Raw genomic sequence first — 23,385 nt, forward strand, 5'->3', positions numbered from 1 at the left:
CATTATTTTTTCAAAAACAAATTATCAAAAGCATTGAAGAAGAAGAATAAATCTGTTATTGACATTCTTTGTTTTTACTTAATCATTTCCTATTAAATTTGTCATCTACTAAACTCTATGGGAAAACAGCCTACTGCACAGGAAGCATTAACAATTTGCTTTTTGTACCGGAAAGGTACAAAGTCCAAATTCCTTCTTTATCATATCCCAATGTAATCAGGTGATGCAGCATTTGACACTACCCCTTCACCTACCTTTACACAGAGTAGGAGTAGGGTCCTACTATGACTATTGCAGTGCACAGAGAACAATAAAGACCCTGGACACAATCTTTAGGACATTTAAAATATTATTAGAGTTTTGCAGGCTCATCTTTGTTGCAGCACTTCAGGAATGTTAAGGATGTTTGTGAGTTCTTCATGAGGGTTGTTTGGAGAACAAGGGAAGTAAGGATTAAGTTTCAAATTTTTTACTTTTTTTTTTTTTTTTTCTGTCAGCAATTTCTAGTTAATTGGAGGAATAGATTCTTGGTATAAACTGAAATTACATTACTTGAGTAAATGAGATTGAAGCATGCCAATACGTTGAGGCACTGTCATCACTAGAAACTTTCTCTTGGCAGCTTTTGGAGCTGGCGGTGGCTGTCACAAGTGGAGGAAAATAATTGCGTGTGCAAAAGTTTGCTTGTAAAATTCAGCTTGCCTCTGAAGCATATTTTTTTTTTTAACATCAATTCACAGTATTGGAAAAGCATGCAATTATCAAATTACATGCTCCTCCACAGATAGATCGTATAATCCCTGATAAGTGAGAGAATAGAAATGAGAACACATGTCTGGTAGAAATGAAAGTCTTCCCTTCTTTCATTTGACTCAAACCAAAGCACTGCTGTCCCAATTCCTCAGCAGGCAGGTTGTCACAGAGGACTGTGTTCAGGGGGCTCTGCAACGCCTCCCTTCCAGGGCACAAGGAGAGGATTTGGAAGAATGCATGGGATTTTGCCAGCAGCTGGCTTCAGAGTCCACTTCTGTGGGCTGAGAGGGAGCGTGGGCTGAAAGGGAGTGTGGGCTAACAGGGCAGCGGGCAGCACTGCAATCACTGCTACAATGCGAGGTCTGTAGGAAGAGTAGGAGTTTAGGTTGCAGATGTCCCGCTGCCTGCCGTTGATCCTGCATCTATCTGTTCCTTCTCAAAGCCTTCTCACTCAGCCTCTCACACTCAAAGCCCTCTCACAGCCTTCTCACTCAGCCTTTGTACAGGAGACAATAAATTCCTCTCTCTGCATAGTTTAGTAAATTAATTTAAATAGTTAACATTTAGTAAATCGTTTAGTATTTCTAGCAAATATATAAACATATGTGGTTGATGCCACCACTCTGGAGGAGATGCCGTGTTACATATGAATGTACATCATGCTTGGTTGCTGAGGAGATCAGGTTCATATAAATACCTTGGTAAATAGGTACCTGGAGAGTTCCTAAAGCCTGGTGATTCTTACTGGAAGTACTATAGGAGACTTGCAAAAGTCAATCTGTGCTGGATCTTCAGAAGTATTTCACAGCTTTGCATGCTTATCTCAGAGTAAATTGAAATGCCTGGCTATGACCAGAGATGACTGAAAGGATTTGTCAGCTGCCATAAGAATAGGAGAGCAATTAAGTGGAGACAGTAAATGCCTGTGGCACAAACTCAGAAGCACATTTGATCAAATTCCACAATCAAGGCTAGGCAATTTTATTAGCACCTACTTATCGACGTAAAATACCTGTATTTATATTCAATTCCCCAATCATGGATTGGAACCTGGTCGTAGATGTTGTAGAAATATTTCCCTGTACCCAAAGAACCCACTAGTGGTGCATACAGAAGCATTTTGGTGATTGTAAGTGTTTACAACTGTGCTAGCAAAAGGCCCCACCAGAGACACGAGCTACATAAATTTAATTCCAGTGTGACTGAATCCATGCTAATGTTTTTGTCAACATCACGACTGTACTTGAAAATCATTTTTGGCTTCCTTCTCCCGCTCTCTGATCTCCATGTAGTCCTGCTAGTAAAACTTCCATCAACCTGCTGTCATGTTGGGGTCCACAGGTCCCACAGAGACCTAGCAAAGGTTAATTGCTGCAGTGGGGTGGGTCAGCCCAGCTGGTTTTCATAGGAGTTGCTGAGAAGATTTAACCTCCTTTAAGAGGGATGGGGAAGGAAGATAAAGCTAGTGTGTTGGCTGCCAGAAGGAGAGTTGGATTCAAAGAGAACCTGGTAGGGGCTGCATGCTCACAGACAGACTGGTGTAGGATTGTTTTGTTGTTGTCTGATCTGGAGTATGTGTTCGGTCTTTCAGGGTGTGTGTGTGGGGGTCCATTTGTGGTCTCCCAAGGAAACACCGGTCCTTGATAAACCTTTCTGGTTTTAGCCTCCTCTGGAGTTTGTGGTGTGGTTGGTTTGGAAATGCTGTGGCAATGTCTTAGCTCATGCACTCATCAAAAACACTTCAGGAGTGCTGTGCACCTGTAAGCCAGGGAGGTGATACACTCCTTTTGTTAGAAGTCTAAATGTGGACTTAGCCACCTCACTTCAACCCTGAAAACATAAACAGCTTTGACCTCAATCAATATTTATTTAAAGATGAATGGCTGTGCTAAAATGTAAATTTACTGAAGCCCAGAAGTACATAGGCACATTCATCACAGAAATAACAAGCTTTTTTTTTTGCCTTTTTTTTTTTTTCAGTGACTTTGCCCATAAAATGCACTGGTGTTTTGTAAGTAGGAGCTGTGTAACTTTAGGACCTCACCAACAGACTCTAGCAAGGCTTGCACTGAACATCTCGATTTTGGAGAATGATGCTGGATTTTAACGTCTGCATTACAAACGCTATTTCTCTGTGTGTGCTCTATAATAAATACTTCTTTAGTATATTTTTAAGTGGTTACCATGTTAATCTTGGTGTCTTTTTTTTTTTTCTGGCCCTTTCTCAACAAGGGAAGGTCTTTACTTGTCTTAAGTTTCTAGTCTGCCTTGATTGTTGCAAAGCAGTTTAGAAAAAGTATGAAAGGAAGCTGAAACCTGTGCTTTGCCCAGAGCATGTGGGAGATGCAGAGGGGTGAGGGTTAAGGCAAAGCTGCCTTCTGTTATTGTCCCATGTCACTGTGTCAGTCACCAGAGCCGACCTGAAGTTATGCAATATAATATGGACACTGAGACTTTTAACAAATGTCACTTTGAAACAAAGCATGTGCTTTTAGAGAAAGTTGTTTGTTTTAACAGAACCCAAAATTAAGCATTCATCATCTTGTCTCCTGTAAAGCGTATTGTTCTAGCTTGGAGGAAACCGAAACTAAACCATATGCCGAAAGTGGAAGAATTTAAAAAAAATTACTCTTTCTGTCAAATCTGTGCCTTGTTTTTCTAGCTTGGGGGGGGAGGAGGGAAGCAAGCACTAATTTCTATAGGGAGGGTAAAGTTGGCAGTTACTATTCCTAGTCCATGACACAAGAGTAGGTGCTTTCAAGTACTTGGAAACAAACATTGTACTAAAATTACTACTGGTTACTGGCAAAATTACTTGTAAATGTCTGTATTCTAGGATAGAAACAGTATTTAGGGTTTTGCAAAAAGTGTTCCTTAAGCGTTTTGTTCACAGATGTATCTTTGTTCTTAGGTACGTGTTTGCCAAGAATTTCCTAAGCAACTAATGACTATGCGTGCTTCAATTTGGGGGTACTCGGCTTGTAATTTCTCAAAGAACTTTTTATGAATGGTGATGCTTTGACAGTGAGGTGCTGTAAAGATTACCCTAGACTGACATTATTAGCATACTTCCAACCTTCTCGTTTATTTTGAATTTCTTCTCCCAATTTCTCTCTTCATGAGAGTGTAGTATTACGTCCTATAAATGTTGAAAAAATATGGTGAGTTAGTTCAGAATTGGACTTCCATCGGGGATGACTTAATATTATCTGTTTCTGAGGAATATTTTTATTTACTTGTTTTCAGGATCAAAAATGCATATTGTGAGAGTCAGTGCATTGATCTAAATACTTTTTTTTTTTTTGGTCTGACTTCCTCTTAATACTTCCTGAGTATTAAGAGGAAGGTTCCTGAGAGGTTGGTTACTTGACCTCTGCCCTACCAACAAGTGAATATGAAATACTGAGTATTTCTGAAAGATCTTAGTTTGCTATCTGAGATGAGAATTAAGACCAATGAGAGTAATCCATTCGTTATCAACAGCAAACATCTCAGATATTTGAAATGAGATCTTTATTCCAGTCGCTAGTCTGAATTTGTATCTTGTTGCTAGCTGTCTATAGAGCAAAAAGCAATTCTCTGTCAGGAAAGATCAGTTTTTGAAAGCTGATGCAGTGGCTACCTTTAAAATAGATACCCCAGTAACGTAATGTGTTATTGTTCTTGTACTTATCTGTACTTCATAGATGTAATCGGGTTTCCTCACACAAAAGCCAGAGATGCACACAGTGTTGAAATAGCCTCCTATGGGAGGGGGATCTGTGGTGTGGGGAGAGGACTGTGCGTGGGCCTGGCACAAATCTGTGGGGGCACGAGGGAGCTCAGCACCACAGGTCGTCCTTTTGGCCTTCTTGGTGGGCCCTGCGGAGGAGGCCTGGGACTGTGAGAGGTGTCCCCTGCCGTGCACCAGGCCCTCCTAGCTCTCTGCCATCCCACGGGAAGCGCTGGGAAATGAAGTGCATTGCGGCTGCTTTCCTCTGGGTGAAGTGTGAGGCAGGCGGGAGGTCTTGTGCTCCACCGCATGTAAAGGGACAAAGCTTTGTGTGGGGCTTCCTCGTCTTTCACTAGTCGTGCAAGCTCTTGGCACCAGGAACTTCCATGCCTAGCGGAAGCTCTGAACCATGCAGGGACAAGCTGGGCTCTTCCCAGAACAGCAGAGCAGGTAACAAGATAGATTAAACACATTTTATACACGAAGCGGACTGTTCTCATTGTGTACGACCTGAGACATGTCTCACAAGGCAGATTTGGTAACTGTCTCTAGGGTACGAAGTTTCCAGCCTCACTGGAGCTCTGATACACGTGCAATCATTGTTCAAGTGAGGCACATCCAAGTTTAGGCAAGATAGACTTTTTTTGTCGCATTTGATGGGATATTCAACTTTCATTACCAGAACCAGTCCTGAGCTGTTTATGATTTAATATCCGGCCCATGAGGAGGTTTAGGTTTGGGCCAGATGATGAACACTATATAAAACCTACTGTGGCTGCACTGTATAAAGAATCAGCTCAGGTGGAAAGGGAAGGTGCAAAAAGGGAGGTGTGCACGATGAAATGACTGCAAACAGGCTGCCACAAAACCATATGCACAACCTGTTATCAGCGGTGAAATATTAAAGATGAAGCAGATAAAACAATCCTTGGTATTGAAAATAAGATTACTGCTTTCATGCATGTGTATTAGCACTGCAGCCCTTTCCACAGATGGACACTATTAGGGGGAGTAATCAAATATCAACATGTGTTTCATACAGAAAGAAATTGTAAGCTAACTGGCTAGCAGGAAATATTTTTTGTATCAGAAAGGTGACCAAGGTTTTAAGTTTTTTAGGTCAATCTGGTGGTGGTGGTTACTGGGGACTCAATCCTTGCATCAACTTCTAGTCTAAAAAAAGCATAATACATAGCTTTTTTAAAAAAAAAAAGGTTTATTGCATGAGTCCAATTTCACATGAGGTCTTGTCACCATTTCTATCAGCTTCAATGTGTTAAGATAATTTACGTGTCAGAAATTGACTTGCTTTTACTGTAATTGAATGGGTTTAAGTCAGGATGACCTAAACTGAATTTAGTGGGAACACAGTGCAGAACAGATCCAATACTGCAGATCTTGAATGGTGCTCATCCTCTCCCAGTATAACTATCGTAGCTACTTAGCGAGTTACTTAGCACGTGATGTTTCTGAAACTGATTTTGGATGTAGCAAGGAAAAGTGATACCGTATACAGATCTGCAGTCATTACATCAGTCTTCCAGTCAGTAATTGTGATCCCATCCAGCTCCATTCAGACTGCGCAGAGCAGTCTCCTCCTCTGCCTTCCTGGCAGAAAAAACAGACAAATTTGTCACTTCCCCAAGTTGCTTCCTCATAGAGCGGCTGAATCCCATCTCCATCCAGCTCTCCTGCTCCTGGCTTCACTTCCCCACTGCCTTGGTGTCTTCTGCATGCTGAGTGACTCTTCTATTCTTGACATGACATCTCTTCATTAAATCTGAAAAAAATCACTTCTGTTATTGCAGGAACTGAAAAGTACTTTCCCCGAATTATACATTTTTAACTATTAGTATGTCAAAATTTGCCTCTTGAATTTCTTCTATTTTCTGTTAGGTTTGTTTTAACTTTTAGTGAGGCAGTGGATCAGTAATCTGTAGGATTTTTATCTCAATAAAATCCCTGTGCCCTATACGTGTATATTGCAAGTATATCACAGTGCAGGGATACCAAAAAAACTGTATAAACTGCTTTTCTTACAGGGCAAGAATGAATTACTCTATCCAAAACTTGTCTGAAACAGATTTTCCATGAGCTGCTTTGTCAGTGTGTGTGCGTGCATGTACACACATACGATCCCGGCATTCCTGGGACCTCATGGATTAAGCTCCCATAAGCACACATGATATAATTTCTTCCAGGACCAGATTCATGTGGTAATGTCATTGTTGCACAACTGCTGGTCTCAGCTTTAAAGTAAAGACATTAAGTACTGAACACTCCAAACTTCTCTTCCGTACGCTTCTTTAATACAAAATTTAAAAGCTAAAAATCATCAAAAAAAAAAAGTTTGTCAAATTACAGGCAATAGTTTACATGTTAAAAAGGGTTTCATGATGTCCCCTTACAACACCCCAAAGCAGCAGGTTTGGCATTGTGGCACGAACTGCCTTCAGAGCAGCACTGTGCCTTTTGGCGTGGACTGCTCATTGCACGAGCAACCCGGCCTGCCAGCAATTCAGTGGTTCTGTTCCGTGATTATAGTTTTCAGGCCGTACCCAGTTTATTGACACAGTTTCCTTTTGCTGTTGCTTAATCTCACTTCCCTCCTCTTTCTGCCACCCCTGCTCTCCCCTCCCACGCTTTCCATCCCCGCTTTTCTCGCCAGCACCAGTAGAGGGCACTTGGATTTAGGTTCTTGGCCGTTTCAGTCACTAAAACTGCTCAAACAGTTGCACTTGCAGTATTTTTTTTTTTCCTCTCGTCCCATTCATAGAATACTGGAGACCAAAACCAAGAACAAACAAAAAACCCTATACGATCAAAACTTGTGTGGAGAGGGGTGGAGGAAGAGCGGTGCCCGGGGTGCAGCCGCACCGGGTGTCACCGCGGGGGGAGAGCTGGGGGCCACCATTTTGGTGAGCTCCAAGTCCTGGTTTCTTTGGGAGGATCCTTCTGATCCTCCCAAAATGAAAGGGCCCTCCAAAATGTTTTCGGGGTAATTCCTTCACAGCGGTGCCCTGGGTAAATAATGCTTCTGCAGCCTCAGCGAAATGGTGCCATCCCCTGACTGCAGCCCAGGACACCAGCGCGCATCTACAAACCTCGCTGCTTCTTCCTCTCTTTACTCGTTGATATGTTCTCCCCCCTAGGACTTACTGCTCTATTTAGATGTTGTGCCCAGAAATCTCTGCTCAGGGATGCTGTGAACCTTACCTTCCTTCATAAAGAATAGAGAAATGTTACTGGATGGGTTAATTCTTGATGTTTGGCTCAAAAGAGAGCTCCTGGCCAGCCCTGCTCACGATCCACCGAAGGCTGGGCTCTGGTTGGTATCTGTTTGGGGATCCCACTGATTTATAAGGCAGTGTGATGTGTGTGCACGGAGGCAGCCCTCACCAGCTTCTGTAAATGGGGGCGTGGGGCAGACAAAAGCGAAGGAGGGTCACCGAAGGGGAGAGGGGTGATGATGAGCTAAAGGGGAAATGAGAGAGCTCTGCCGCCTTAATCTGCTGCCTTTCAAAAACTAATGTGGTCAAGACAGGAAAAAAAAAAATAATAGCGTGCCTAAAAATCTATGCATAGTGTGGCAGGCACGTTAAGGGAGCACCGCAGAGATGCTTTTAAAAATAAAAGAATTAAAGAGAATGTGTCCTGTGTATATGAAAAGACACATTCCCCACTCCTTTCTCTCTTTCTCTTTCAAATGCAGAAGAAACAAAAAGGTCAAGAGAGATTTGGTCGACACCATAACACGGAAGTCACTTTTTGTGCTATTGTGGAAGTGTTATTGTTCTTCTCTTACTGCCTTGCTCATATTAGGAATGAAATAAAAACAATGCTAATGACAAGAGAAGGACAAAGCCTGTGCTGGGATGGATGGCTGTTTGAGAGAAAATATGTTTACCTGTGTACTTTGCCACATTGCTTTGAAAACAAAACCAAACCTACGCTGTTTACTCTCACCATATCTTTCTCAGAAAGCAACTTGCAACCTGCTTGAGACCTACAAAATGTTAGTTCAAATCTTTCCCACCTAACGCTGCCATCCAACCAAGAAAGCTGCTACATAACAGAAGTAACCGAAGCCTGGTACCAAATATAAACAGGGCTGGTGGCTGACAATCGTACACGGTTGAGCAAAGACAACTGATTTGTGACTTAAGGCTGTCATAAATGTATACACAGATGAACAGTTAGTTCTGTGTTTTCAGTTCACATATAAGTCAGATAACTGTATAACTACCTACTGAGATACATAATTGCCTACTTAGGTACATAATTAATTAAATACTGTATGCAATCATAACTGGCATGAGTGAAATAGGAGTGCAGTCATACCTGCCACAATAGCCTGAGCTTACACAGACAGCTGAGTTATTAATGAGAAAGCTTTGCCCATACTGGGACAACTGGGATACTTAACTTGTCATCTGTGTAACCTCAGCAGAATAGCTGCAGCAGAATCAGTGGCTTTTAAAAGGAAGTATTCTCATCCTGCAGTCTGCACCAGTCCAAAGTATTCGTGGTCCCTGCCCTAAACTAAAGCTCAGAAGGAATTTGCCAGCATTTCCTGTATTATTTCTAGTGCAAATTCATCTGGGTTTATAAAGTACACTCAGCAGGACAAGTATAGAGTGTGCATTATCAGTTAAGTCCTTTTGGCATAAAGGAAAATTTTTAATTTCCTACTTCAATTATAAATCAGAGAAGGCATTGTCTCTGTAAAGTATCTTGGTCTACAATAGTTTACACAATGGGGTTCTAATTTGTAGCCGCAGCTCTTAGGAGCTATGGTATTTCCTGAGACCAAAAATGGTGAAACTCTTCTAAAACTGACTAACACATATTTCAGTTTAATAACGGAAAAATGTATTCTGAACTCTCTTTTTACAGATAAAGGTTGGTTCCTACTCAAGTTGTGTCTGAAGTTCCTGGTATTCAGTGTCAGCATTCTGGTTCAGGCAGATATGAGTCATGGATCCAGATCAAATTTTTGTGTAAATGAGGCAAATGTTCAGGTGCGTTAGTTGGTTCTGACAGACACGTGAGATTTCTTTGGTGATAAGAACAAGTATTTAAACCTGTTGGCTGAAGCAATTAGCAGTTTACTATTTAATCACAACTCACAGGTTAAAGCAGAAGTTATTGGAAAGGGGCAGATACTTAGATAACAGGAAAAAATAAATTTAATTTGAGGCCCTTGTACTTATACCTCGTGTGTTTTCATCCTTGAAAAGTTTGGTGTATACTGGTGTATATTTCTGACTCCCCATACATTTGATCTATGTGATAAAGAAAGACCTAATTAGCAGAGCCAGTGTGAATGTGTGCTGACATGCTTTTTTTTTTTTTTAACACAATCACCGCTTCTTTGTCTTGTGTAATTTGATGTTCAAGGGAAACCCACAAAAAAAAAAATCTAAAAAGAAATTTGGATTGTTGGAGTCATGATTCAGCTGGATGTTGAAAATCATGGACTTGAAGCACAATAGCAGCATCTACAAGTATGCTGTCTTTTCTCCCCTCTCCAGACCTAGCTAGTTCCTAAATGTTTCACGTGTGGTAATTAATAGTGCGTTTTGCAGGGAGGCTGTGTGCTCCGTGTTCTGTCCCTACCAGCAACCCATTCTATTCCACCAGAAGCATCTCTATGTTCTCTCAAACACAGTCATCAATATAATGAAGTTGGATGTAGAGGAGTTTTCAGTCTCTCAGCATGAATGCTGCTGCTTTGGGGTTATGAAAAAGGGCTTTCTGCTTAGGAGGTTATCTGGAAATAGAAGGAGACAGAATTTGTCAGTTGGCCTAGTAAAGATTATTGCATTTCCCTATAGTGCTGCCAGGCATAAGTGAGGGTGGGATAACCTGTTCTGGTATTCCAACTGCTTTTCTGCCCAGCCCATGCTTTCAGTAGTGCCATCCCTGTAATGTGGTCATCCTCTTGGAAGGAAAGGTGGCACAGAGCTCGGACCAAAGGGGAGAGCACTCACTTGTGGGATGCTTGGGGCATATGGAGCCGTGGACAAGGGCTTCAGCTTCCACTGCAGGATGGTGGGTGTCCATGGGTGAGGCTCAGGATCGATGCCTTCACTCTGCTGGGGCTCAAGAGTCGCTGCCTCCTGCCCAGCCTGCAGTGGGCACAATGAGCTAGGCTGGCAGAAGTCACCTTGCTTTTGCTTAAGTTTATTAAACCCAGCCATAAAAAGCAGCTTGCCAGCAAATTCTGAGATGGCAGCAATGAGCAGCTGAGTGGGGACAGCGGCTTGCCTCTGGATTACCATTCAGTGACAAACTTCCAGGTTTTCCTCCGCAGGGGAGTATCAAGGCATGGTGTAAAACAGGGAGCATCATCAGGGTGAATGTGGGCAACCAGCACAGATCTCATTTATGTGCTCTCCCCTCTGTGTAACATATCTGTGAGGTACAAGCAGACGGAGTAACAGTTGTGGTTAACAAGACAGTAAGGAGCCCTGTGAAGAAGGCTGGACATATTCACAGACAGTTCTTGTCTGTCTATAACCCCACCACAGTGAATGAAAGCTTGAAATAAAAAGCCTAAACAAATGCATGTTGCACACCAATATGCAGCATAGGGTCAAATGTTCGCAGGGCTGTCAGAACTTGCTTGGAGCAAAAAAAAAAACAAAACAAAAGAAACCACACCCTCCTTCACATCTGCCACTGCCTGACACACTGCGCCGGGTTTCCTTGATTCTAATAAAGATCACACAGCAGCTAATACTCTATCAAAGCTTAAAGAACGACTAAATGCAGCACTTACTTCTGAGGCCCGTGCCCTGGTTTTATTGGCACGTGTAACGGAGGCAGTGTCGTGAGAGGCTTGTGAAATGCAACTTCCCACATGCACCCATGCTGTTTGAACATCTTGGTGCAGATTTTGTTAAGAGATATCTGTGTTCTTAGAAAGAGCATGTCTCTGCTCTGAGAAATCACTTATTTTAGCCTTGTTGATAAAACTCCTGAGGGAGAGAGAGCACTGAAAGAACGATCTCCCAAGTACAGCTAAGGATTTAGTTTGCAGGGTGTGGGGTGTTTTATTGGAACCCAGTGATCAATATCTTGCAGGATGATTTATTCCATTGTGAAGCAGGAACTGCAGTTCCTTCTTCAAGGTCCTACTGAGTGGGAATGGAATCGAGGCAGATACCCTAATTCTGGCCTCTGATACGTGTAGGAAGCTTTGGGGATTTATACCCAGCCCATGTGGGGTTGCTGATAGCCTATCCCAAAGCTCCTGGCTGTTGGTGCCAGAAGCTGTTGGTGCTATCTGTCACAGACAGGTATAGAAAGAGAAACTGCTAGTTTTGTTTCCACACAGATGTTTGAATATTAGTGTGCTTAAGAAATAGGGACTGGCAGTACCTGGAGTAGGACAAGCAATATTTATAACATCAGCGAGAGTCAAGTTTGGGTTTCGAATGAGGCTAGGCTGAATAAAACAAGTGACCCAAATCTGAACTGCAGGAGGCTCGAAATATTCTCATCCTTCACTCAAAATACACTCAGCGTGGCTCACTTTGAGATACTTAAATGCCTTAAACCTAGGCATTGTGTAACCTGTTTAGGTGGGAAGAAATATTTTGTGAAACGAGATAAAATGAGCTGCTTATAAATTTAATCACAGTCTTCACCAATAATCTAATTTAACCTTTTTGTTTCTAAACCACCTGATTCAAATCTGTTCGTTCACAATGATTCGTCAAATAGCTTGTGCAAATGAACCGTGTCCTGTGATTTTTCCATGAACAGTCTAGGAAGAGATTCAGCATTGTTCAGTTTTGTCGTCACATGATCGATCACAAGTCACACTGTTATTTCTGTTTCCCGGTTGATGACTGAACTAAGAGATGGCAGGTCTTGCAAATTATCTGATCTATTATGCAAATTAAATTAAAAAAAAAAAAGTTTTTCAGAATTGTCCCAAGAACATGTTTCCTTCTGACTGATGTACTCAATATTTATTTTGCATCAGTACTTGTGGTGTAGCTGCTTTTCTTCAGCATTTTTGAGCACAAAGATGTACAAATCTTCGTTCTCTGCATTTTTACTTTTTTTTTTTTGTAATACTTACATCTTCGGTTTAAAACTTATATCAGAACCTTACAGCTGGTCAGTTATTCATCTGATGCACCAACACGTCAGTTCATCTCCTTGCAGAGAGAGAGTTCTAGGATTTCACATAAAGCCTGTGCAACTACATGCACAAGTGATGCACACACTGGCGTGTTTAAATTAGAGATGAAACTATGTGGCAAATGCCACAGAAACACTGCAGACCTGCACCACACAAGATAGTGTCTTTCAGTTGCAGTGGGTATGCTGATATTGTTCCAGCATTATTGTCTATAAATAATCGAGCAAAAATATAATAAATAAAAAAGTATTCTTCAATCATCACTCATTTGTACTGTCTTTAGTACCATCCTGCATTTGTTTCCTGCAATCTAAATAACATGCCTTTTAATAATCTCAGCCACAATGTTTAACGTTGGTTTAATTGAAAATGAAACACCACAAGATAAGATAACACAGAAAACAAAGGTCACTAGGCTAATTGTGTGCCTCTTAATGAAAGACATTTTTGGAGGTACTTTTATTAAGAAAATACTTGAGGGAAAAAAGTGAATGCACAAGCAGTGTCTGTCAGCAAACTCAGACAGCATCAGACTTGCTGAATGTCGTTCAGTTACTTTTGGTAATTAAGGGGACTGAAGAGGCGGGAGGGAGAAATGTATATAAAGCAAAACCCATCCTATACAGTAGGAGTCAGGATATAAGAACAATATACATTACATTCCCCTTTTTCAAAACCTGTAAGTAATCCAACAGTAGATGAAGCCAGGCAGAGCAGCACGTGGTGTGTGCCTCTTACTCTGCAGCAAGGGGTGACGCTGGAGATGGCAGAGCCCGGTTTAATCTGCAGTGTGGACAATTCACCCGCAGGAAATCAGCAGCTGGTTATATGCAAGACTCTTGGAGTTAAAGTGGTTTATGAGATCACATCAGCGTAACCAGAAAATCAGGGGAAAAAATGGAAAGGTTCGACAAGGTTACATTTCAGCTAATCTTTAGGAGAAAAACATGGTATTTATTTAACTGTCTATATTATGGCTTAGACTACAGTGCTATCTATTCTAAAAAGAAAAATATACGATTTTCAATTCTAAAAATGTGACTTTTTTTTTTTCATTTGGAATACATCCAGTAATCCAGTATCTCTCAGCCCAAACTGAAGTCAAACTTTCTGCAGAAATGTAATTTTATTTTCTGATTTTAGGTATATTTGGGTTAGGTAAGGAGGAGCTAAATGAATTCTGTTATAATTAGGTTAGAACAGAATACTAACATTTAAAATTGTGTAAAGTAAGTATATAAGAACGACTATTTGCACATGAAATCCTGTATCTTAGATGGATATGTTCATTATTGTTACACCAGAGTGGTTTTTATTGGAGGCAAGCTGGGAGTTACTGTTCCCATAAGACAGTAAGAATGACCACTGTCTCTTTCCAAATTCCCATTTACTTTCTGATGAAAGTGAATATCATAGTTCTTAAATTGGTCATTGGTAATTTCCAGCTGCAGTTATTTTGGGTAAAGAAAGGGGATTTCTGCTGTTACAGCTACTAGCTTTGTGGAGCCCATCTATACCAGCTGCTGTCATTTAAACAAAGAGAAAGTTACCTGAAGTATAAAACCACTGCAAATCCTCAGGAGACTTTCAAGGATATTTTGCTGACTAGGCTGGGTTTATAAAACATATATATAATAATACTTAAATTTTGTGAAAAAGGAGTAGACTCTGAGTATAGATCAGTATATAACTGTATATGAGTATAGTATATGAGTATATGAGTATAGATCAGTATATAACTCTGTTTATCTTCCTTCAACGAACTGATTGGAAATAACTGGAATAACTGGTTGGGAGTATAAACTCCCAGTTTATACTGGGAGATTTTTAGTGCTTTTTTTTTTTTTTTTAATCATGAGTTTTAATTTAAAAAAAAAAAAAAGGAAGAAGCTTGGGCAACTGGTTCTCTTACTTCCCTGTCATTTCATGATTCTTCTGTGCTTTGGACTGGAGATTATTTATATGAGAAAATCAGTTCCTATAAGCGATGTATTTTTAAAATTTTGCTGAGAGAACTCTTCTCTTGGATTAAGGAGTTTTATCCTTAAAAAGAGGATAAAAAGCATCCTTAGGAGCAGTGTGTGGGCACCACTGCACAGAAGGAGAGCCTGTAGCAGACCTCATAGAGCGCTGGTCCCCCCCGTCTCAGGATCATACTGCTTCTGGAGTATGATCTTTGTTTACATGGAACTTGGGCTGATAGCGTGCTTTTTTTTCTTTGTTTCAGTTGGTTGGTTCCACTTTCAGAGTAGTAGAGACTATCAATATTGTGCTTGTCTCCTAGTGGAGAGACTTTCCGAGGCAGACGGTTTTGCAGCGTGTCCTAAAGATGCTCAGACTCTGGGTTCGCCTGCTCTCTGCGTTGAGACCACTGCGTCGCCAGCTCCCCTCGACAGAGGAAGCTTTGTCTCTGGCCCCCGTGTGTTTCATCCTGGGCTTTGTGATCTGCATTTTCCCAGCGGGGCACAGCTGTCACGGTGACTCACAGACTGAAAATCACCCTTTGATGTAGCTGTGTCTCTAGCCATGTAGCATGTTCTCCAGTTCCTTGTCCAGTCTAGCTTTAAGTGATTCAAACACCACTCCTGTGAGCAAAATATTCCATAGTCTAGGCGACGGTGTTGCTATTCAGTCTGACTTCATTCCAGCCCACACTATTTCATGCCAGTCCCTCGTATTTACACACATCAAATATTTTAGGCAGTTATCATATCCTACCTTAGTCATGATTTTACTATATTGCATGCGTTCAACCTTTTTTCCTTTTTTTTTTTTTATAGTCAGTTTACCCAGAAGCCTGGCTACTTAGTTATTCCTTCCGTTATCAATAGGATAAATAGGATATCTGTCTATAAACAGATAGACATGTGGGGGAGGGAGGATTTTTTTTGAATCAAAAGTTTTTACAGAAATATTAAAATATACTGGTCAACATAAATTTTTTTCACTGAAAGGATTAAGAGTTGTTTTTAGATATGGAGCTTTGGTTCAAGATTATAACACTTGTGCAAATTTATGTTCCCCTTCCTCAGTGCAGACCTCCTTGCAGTGATTAGATTTGTATGATTTTAAAATTAGTTCATGACTTATATTGTTTTTTCCAAGGTCTTCAGTGGTGATTTAATTTAGCACATTTATGACTATGTGAAATTATTCATTATGCAGTTGACCTTATGCGTGACAATAAACTGCCCCTTTCCGACAATTGGCTTTTGGAGTGAAGTTAAGGCTGAAAGATGGATAAGCAGATAATACAGAAGAGACTGCTTGATTTTAAAGTGATATTAGGATGAAGTTCGAGTGCACAGAGGGGCTGGTGCAGGCTGCCCTGCATTTATTTCCTCTGTGTCCGGAACGTTAAGTGCTCGGTGTAGCAATGGTGCTTGCTATCGATGGGAATTGTTTAACAGCTGACCACGGTATAAAGTGGAAGGACGAGGGAAGGGACTGAAATAGCTGGGATAGGAAATTCCTGCAGAAAACAGAATAGGGAAGTAAAACCCAAAAGGCCTGAAAACGAGTGACTGGGGCAGATAGGGCTGCAGTAGCTGGAGGGAGTGGCTTCTCTCACTTTTCAATTAGTTCACTTTGCTCGGCTCTCACTGGTGGGAGTGATCTGATCACGAATGTAGACACCGTGATGCACAGTCCCATTCTGCAGTGTTATACATCACGTGGCCAAAAAAAAAAAAAAGTGATGCATTTTTTCTGTCCACAAAGACTTTTCTTTTTTCTTTTTCCTTCCCACTTTTTCAAACATTTCATTGTCAAATAAAAATTGCAGTATTTTTTTCGAATGGTTGGGGAAATGCAATTTTCCAGGGGGTAGGAGGAGAAGCCAACTTTGCGGGCAGGGGGAGGGGAGGGACAACAAAGCACTTATTCTTCCCTCTCCCCTCCCCCAGCAGAGGGAGGAAGCAGAGGAGTGGTAGAAGTAGGAAGAAGAAAGGAATTAAAAAGTAAAGAAAACTTGAAAGTGGAGTAAGGAAAGGAATTTAAAGGGGAACTGTACACTTTTTAACAAATCTTTGGAATGAGGGCTAAATTCGGTGAGATAATGAAAACTCTGAATTTAGCAAGCCACTTGCTTTAGTTTTAAGCATATGCCTTGTCCTGCTGCTATCAGTTTAGTTACTCCGATTTATTCCAATTGAAGGTGTGGCCTAAAGGTTTAGGATAAAACACAGATGAGAATATTTGTGCAACATCCTCACTGCTCATTTATCGGGGAGAGGTAAGTAACTTGGATAGTTTCACTCAAGAGGTTTCATAACCTTTAAGCTGGGTGTGTGCTGATTCAGTACGGTAACAGCCGTATTCAAAACGAGTTAAGCTTTTTGTGTTGCATGCCATTTTCTGAGGATTAGTCCAACCACCTGTTACTAAAACGTGAAACTCAATCAGAAAAGCAATTACATATCATTCCAGATGCGTACAGAAAGGCACACCTTGGCTGAAATAACTGCAGAACCAAGAACATTTTCATAGGAAACGCATCAGCTTTTGTCTCTCAACATGAAACGCTTCTGGCAGCTCTCACTGTGCGCCAGCTCTGCGTTTCTGTGATGATCGCACTGTGCCTTCATGCACACACATGTGCACGCACACACGTGCATGCACGCAAAGAAAGACTACTGCTCAGTGAGACTCCTGTTTGATCACAGTTGCACTGCTCAGGCTGTAGATAAGCAGAGATAAGCAAAGTGTACGTTACATGCTTGAATCATATGCCTTCCCAGCTGTAGATGTATGCGTAACACGGACAAAGGATATATAGCATTGACCGGGCTGCTGACTGGACAATCTTTCCTGATAGATTCTCATCAGTTAAATCTTGCTTTCAGATAGAGGAATCTTATTTATTTATTTATTTATTTATTATTGCTCTTGAATACAGCTGGCTTGAAAAGCAGGATTTCCAGTTTGCAGAAATTTCATTACTTTTGTTTTGTTTTGTTTCCTTGCTTGCTTTGAACATGTTGTTAGTCCTGGGACCATGGGTTTTCGACATTCTCCACAAACTGGGACCCCCAGGCTCTGCAGCCCCTCAGTGCCATTGACAAGACCAGATGTGAAGGGGAAAGTCCTCAGCAGCTGCCCCGGCCGGGCTCAGTGCTTTGGGGACAGCCTGGGCTGGGCTAGTGGCCCTTCCTCAACCCCCACGATGCGTTCAGTAACGTGTTTCAGGCTTGGCAAATTGTGATTATCCAACAAAACTTTGTTTTGTCAGAAAATTTCTGACTGGCTTTACTTCTGAGTAACTTCCTTCATCTCACCCGAGAGAGTAAAAGGCTCAGTTTTCTTGGGGCAGGGAGTACATAAATAACTGATAATGCATGCCCAAAGTTCTCCCACTGGGATTAATAATAGTATATAAATATTTATAACAAAAGCAAGTTATCCTTGAATTAGATCTGGAGACAGCATTCACTTTTGAATGGAATTGAGCCTGCTGATACCAGATTTGTATTCGGGCCTGAATTTCTGTTCTGGGAACTATTAAAGCAAAGGCTGCTTGGCCTCATATGAATGCAGCTCAGTAACAGCACTTCTGAAAACTAAAACTGGAAAAGTTCCTCATTCCTTGTTCCTCATTACAGGGCAGAACACCGAGTTTTTGACAATGACCTGTAGAAACATAACTGCCTGTTTAGTAGCGGTGTTTGCAAACAACTTCAGAGCCGTTGTTCATTTGCTCAGCAGCTGTAACAATAGGTAGGTGGGTGAGAAAGCAGCAGCTACACGCTCTTCCTCGTTCACTCGCTGTGCTGCCAGCGCTGCATCAGCTGAGCACAAGAAGACGGTTTGCAACACTCAGTTGCTACTGGCTGTGGGGAGTCAGTTTTGTTCTTTTCTATTTCCTTAGCAGAGCAGGTTTGGGTTAAAAGAGGAAACAAAAATGTGCAGCCATTCCTCTCTGAAAACCAGACCTTAGCTCCCGGTGGTTCTTTTCTTTTCCTTTCAAAACATGAGCAAGATTAAAAATAAAGAAGTGTCAGTGTGCTAATGTTTCAGTTTCTAATCAGTTCACAAATGGCAGGAAATTAACTGGCTTTTCATGAACATCTGTTCCACTTCTGGCTTGAAAGGTTGGAGGCAAATGCTATCTGTCAAATTTAATAGTGAGCATCGGTAATAAATATACTTTTCATTTTTCATATACATACGCTCCCCCATTTCTCTATTAGCTATTCAGAATAGTACATTGTAGCCAAATGTGTTGTTTTCTTTATATTTTGGGGAGAAGTAATAAATGTTGTTAGTTAAAAGGATCATGAACTGCCTCAGAATAGGGATCAGAAAAAAAGTTGTGATTACAGTCCTGCAATGCTGTACACCTGCTGGATACATTAAGGGCTTGTATAACAACACTCATCCTGAGCTCTTTCCAAGTGAAATTTTCTATTTTGAAAACTTTATAATGGCTTGGGAATCAAAGTATTTATTTATTTATTTTAACTATTATTTATTTTAAAGAGACTTGAGGAACTAAAGGTCTTGTTGCTGCAGCAACAGTTTCTATGGGGATGTCATATCAAAGTAATTTTATTTAATTCACCTTTTGGTCCCTAGTATTCCCATACAGCCAGGTTCTCTGGGCTAAAGCAATAGTACTGTACAGGACAGGTGTAACCCATTTTGCACTGATCTTTGTTTTTCTTTTTTCTTTTTTTTTTTCTTTTTTTTTTTTTTTGAGGCTGGTAGGATTTAATGACCATCTAACCACTCTAGCTGTTAGCTCGTGCCCTGGGAGGGGACTTTGCTAACACTGCCTTGCCTCACACTGGGACTGGAATGCCTGCACATTATGCTCCTTTCAGTGCTGTTGGTACTCTGTACTAGATATTGTCTCTTAATTTAAAAAAACCTGACAAGCATCCAGGATTTCTTGTTCACTACTGTTGGGTGATAGGGAATTCGCAAAGCTGGAATCATGCGTGGTTTGTAACAGCTGTGCTTTTCTTGGCTCCCTGAAGATGAGGACTTGAATCTCTTGATCGAAGAGACACAGGGATATCTACACTATACGCTTGTAGAACTGATTACTCCTCAAGTTGGTTTCAGTACCAGTTCAAAGAAAAGTTGCTCTGGAGAGCAACTTTTATGCTAAGTAAAAACGCAAGTAATGCTGGGTTTTGAGCAATCCATAGCTGAAATAGAGAATGACAGCCTAGATAATGCAACAAATGGTCAGAAAAACACCAAAAGCTTCCTAGATTCTCTCATGGGGTCCAAAGAGGAGGACGTTAATCAGGAGAGACAGAAGAATCTGTAACCAGACAGGTTGGGCTATTACACAAGAATACCATGCAAACATGAAACTAGAGGAAAAGATCTTTATCAGCACCTAGCATGCAAAAGCATACAGAAGGGAAACTCAGCATTATGTGCTGTGGTACTGTGCTACAACTGCAGCTTGTTTTCCCTCATTATGGGCAGTAATTACTGGCACTACATTGAACATTCAGTAAAAGTACTTGCTGTGGTCCATTTGCCTGGCATCAGAACTTCTTTTCCCACTACTCTGTTTGCTTAAAATGGTATTTATGAGAGACTTAGTTTTAGTTCTCTGCTGTATAAAATTCCACAGTTGTCTCTTATATTTGTTTTCGTTTTAGGTCTTTTGCTTTCCCAGTGTGTGCTGCTGTCTCACCAAACCTCCTCCTTGCTGGCTTGAGATGTTGCAGTTAGAGGAATCTGCACATTTATTGTATCTGTAGATGCAAAAAAAAAAAAAAAATTTGAGAAGCTGCTCCTCTGATTTGTGAGGAAACTTATCTTTTAGTAAGACTAGGACTTTATGGGGCAAACAGGCCAAACGGACTCCCTAAACTTCAGAATTAATATGATTTAAAAAAAAAAAAAGATAACACTTTGGAAAATGTTACAAATGTTGTCCTTAATCATACAGTGAATTTGATGCTGATCTGCAGTGTTTTAAGTAGAGCTTCAAACAGGAGGAGAAGGCTGCTTTGATATTTCAGGGCGAAGCATTTATATCGGTAGCTTAAACTACCTGAATAGCTGTTTTTTTCTTTCTGTTCCTGCCCCAGTGAGAGGCACACTGTGCTGATACCGTCTGTGAGGGTGCCTTTCTGATTTGTCTATTGCCGTTTTGGACACAGCTTTACACAGCAGGCTTAGGCCTTGCTTCTACCCAGTATCACCCAGTGTCAGTGTGGCTGACAGCAGAGTAGGTGTGCTGGGGGAGAAATGTCTTACAATTACTTCCACCCACCTAACTACAACACAGGAATCTAACCACTGTGACTGTGAGAGGGACTTATCCAGCTGGGGAAGACTTGATAAAGAAATCCTGTGGTGGAAGGATTTTTCCCACTGGCAAAGGGCACTCCAAAATGGCGGGCACTCCAAAATGGTGGGCACTGCCACAGCGCGTCTCCTCGTGTACCTAAAGGCCCGTGGGACTCAGAGCCACCAGGCTCTTCCCCATCATTCTGGCCACATTATCACTGCTCGCTGTCCTCCATGCAGCCTGACAGAGTTTAAAAATAGCAGAAGTCTTTCACTATTATTCATCCCTGAATTCCCAAAGCTCCTGCAAAGGTGGGGAGGAATTGTCCTTGTCTGCCATGTGGGAAAGTGAAGCAGAGCAGATGAGCCGGGTGATAGACTTGCTCACGCTGCCATGAGCAGCAAACTAACCTAGGAGTCAGGTTTCCTGAGCTCACTGATTGCCAAGTGCCAGGTTCACATTGTTCCCTCTTTAGCAGTTTGAGAAAATTAAAAACTACGTACTACATTGTTGAAGACTTACATATCTGTATTCAAACAGATGCACAAATCTAGTTTAATGAAAGGAAAAACAATATTGCCTCTTAATGAACTCTGAATAATTATATTATTCTCTAAGCATTGAGTACACCAATTCTCACTGGGGGAATGGGGGGAATCATTGGGCAAGAAAAATAATTGTTTCACTAGCAATTATCATTAGAGTATTAAAGAAACTGACTTACTTATCATTAAATAGTCTCTCTGGAAGCTTTTGTTTCCTAATAAAGTGCTCATCTCATGAAGTATCATCAGGAGTGCAGTAATTTGATTCTGATTATGAGTTTTTACCTGCTTACCAAAGAATTGCTTGTAAATATTAATAATGGATTCCCACTGTGGGAAAAGAAGGTACAACTGACATTCCCAAGTTATGGAAAACAAATCATTAATGCTGTAACTACCCTCCCCTGTTAACTATATCCTCATGGCATAAAAAGCACATAAAACCCTGGTGACAAATTATGTACCATGAAGGTGCTCTACTGTTTTTGCTCAGTTTCCAGTTGCACCACACTATTTGATTAGCCTGGAAAAGGCAGTGAACATTCATTCCTGTGCTACATAGTGCATAAGGTTACTTGAGGATTGACTTTCAGTAGTTCTTCTGAGGTTTCACATTTTGACCCTTTAGAAATGGCAAATTAAATACTTTCAAAGAGAAGGTAGATAGGAGAAGGATGTAGGTAGACAGTAGAGAACTCCCTGTTCTGGGGCCAGTGTTCAGACAGTGTTACATGCTATTTTTTTCTTGAGATTGAGGTTGAAATTATGCTTCTTGATTTGCTTTTCTTTAGAGATAGACTAACTTCTTCTGGAGCCTACTATTCACACTGGTGATTCTTTTTACCCACTCATTACCTTTTGGTATTTTACTTGCAGGTGAAGAATCTTCCAGCGTGCTATGTAGTATCACCCAATCTCCCCAGTACATTGGGTGGATGGGGAAAACCCCCACCAATAAATAGCTTGGTTTTTAGTTTTGCTTTGGTCGAAAATACAACACAAAGCTACAGTTTCCACTGTTATACTACCGTTTCATAAACCATAAGTGCTTCAAGATAGAGAACAAATATTTATCCATATCAAAATGCCATTAGGTTTCTAGAGCCATTCCGCAAAAAGGCAAGGCACCTATTCCACTTTCTAAACTTATGAAACTCTTCTATGCACATATCTTTAGAAACATAAAAATCTGTAAATTTGCTCTTGAGTTTCTGGTGCACTCAGCACAACTTGTTAGTTATTGACAAAGTGCCACAAAGCAAACAAACAAATAAAATCCTCATCATTTCATTTTTAAATACAGAAGATTATAAATCTACAGAATGAGGTGTAAATATCCTAAGAGGAAAGCTCATAAGGAAAATGAAGGAGAGTGTTTTCAAATAGTAAGTGTTGTTAATATCCCCAAAGTTTTGTCCAAAAGGCAGGTGACACATCCCCTGCCTCTGCACATCTCTGCCATCCTTTGGCTCCCCGGGTCTCATGGCTGTTCTTGTTTTTAGGCACTGCCTAACACTTAGCCATTGATATGATCAGCAATTCACAACCAAAGCTCTTTTCTCTGCCATTAATCATTTTGCTGACTTACTTTATCGTGGTGAGTGACAATAAATGTGGAATAAGATGCTGCATTTGTCCCTAAAAGATCTAGGTTTATGGTTTCCTGTTGTAGGGTCAGAGTCTACTGGTCTACTGCACTGTGCAGACTGCAATCAGTTGAACTCAATCCAGCACCTAGAGTATGGCCTTGCGAAGCCCCCATCTTCTATATTGGGCTTTATTTGAAAACCCTTACCTGAGAGCTCATGGAACAGCAGTCAGGGACATGCTCCAATGATGATGGTTATTATGCTGTCAGTCCTTTAAAAGGTCTTTGTGGAGAAAAAGCACATTGAAAAAAATAGGTGAAAATGTGAATATTTCTTTGGCTTTGTGTGGGTGAATGTCTTTCTTGAGGGTT

The 23,385-nt window shown here is 41.0% G+C and overlaps 1 protein-coding gene across 7 annotated transcripts in view; it reads left to right on the forward strand.

The window, feature by feature from the left end:
• The first annotated feature begins 1,517 nt into the window (after positions 1–1,517).
• Positions 1,518–23,385, forward strand: part of LOC308178753 (uncharacterized protein) — a 92,436-nt gene continuing 70,568 nt past the window's right edge. For 5 of the 7 annotated variants that reach the window (XR_013939949.1, XR_013939950.1, XR_013939951.1 and 2 more), the window contains exon 1: positions 1,518–2,262. The gene's annotated coding sequence lies outside the window, so the exon portion shown is untranslated. Of the gene's footprint in view, positions 2,263–2,733; positions 4,255–14,850; positions 16,858–23,385 lie in introns of those variants that run through there. The other 2 variants (XR_013939948.1, XR_013939954.1) reach the window with 2 other exon arrangements.

This window comes from Anser brachyrhynchus (assembly GCF_964034855.1).
Source record: "Anser brachyrhynchus genome assembly, chromosome: 16".
Lineage (NCBI taxonomy): Eukaryota > Metazoa > Chordata > Aves > Anseriformes > Anatidae > Anser > Anser brachyrhynchus.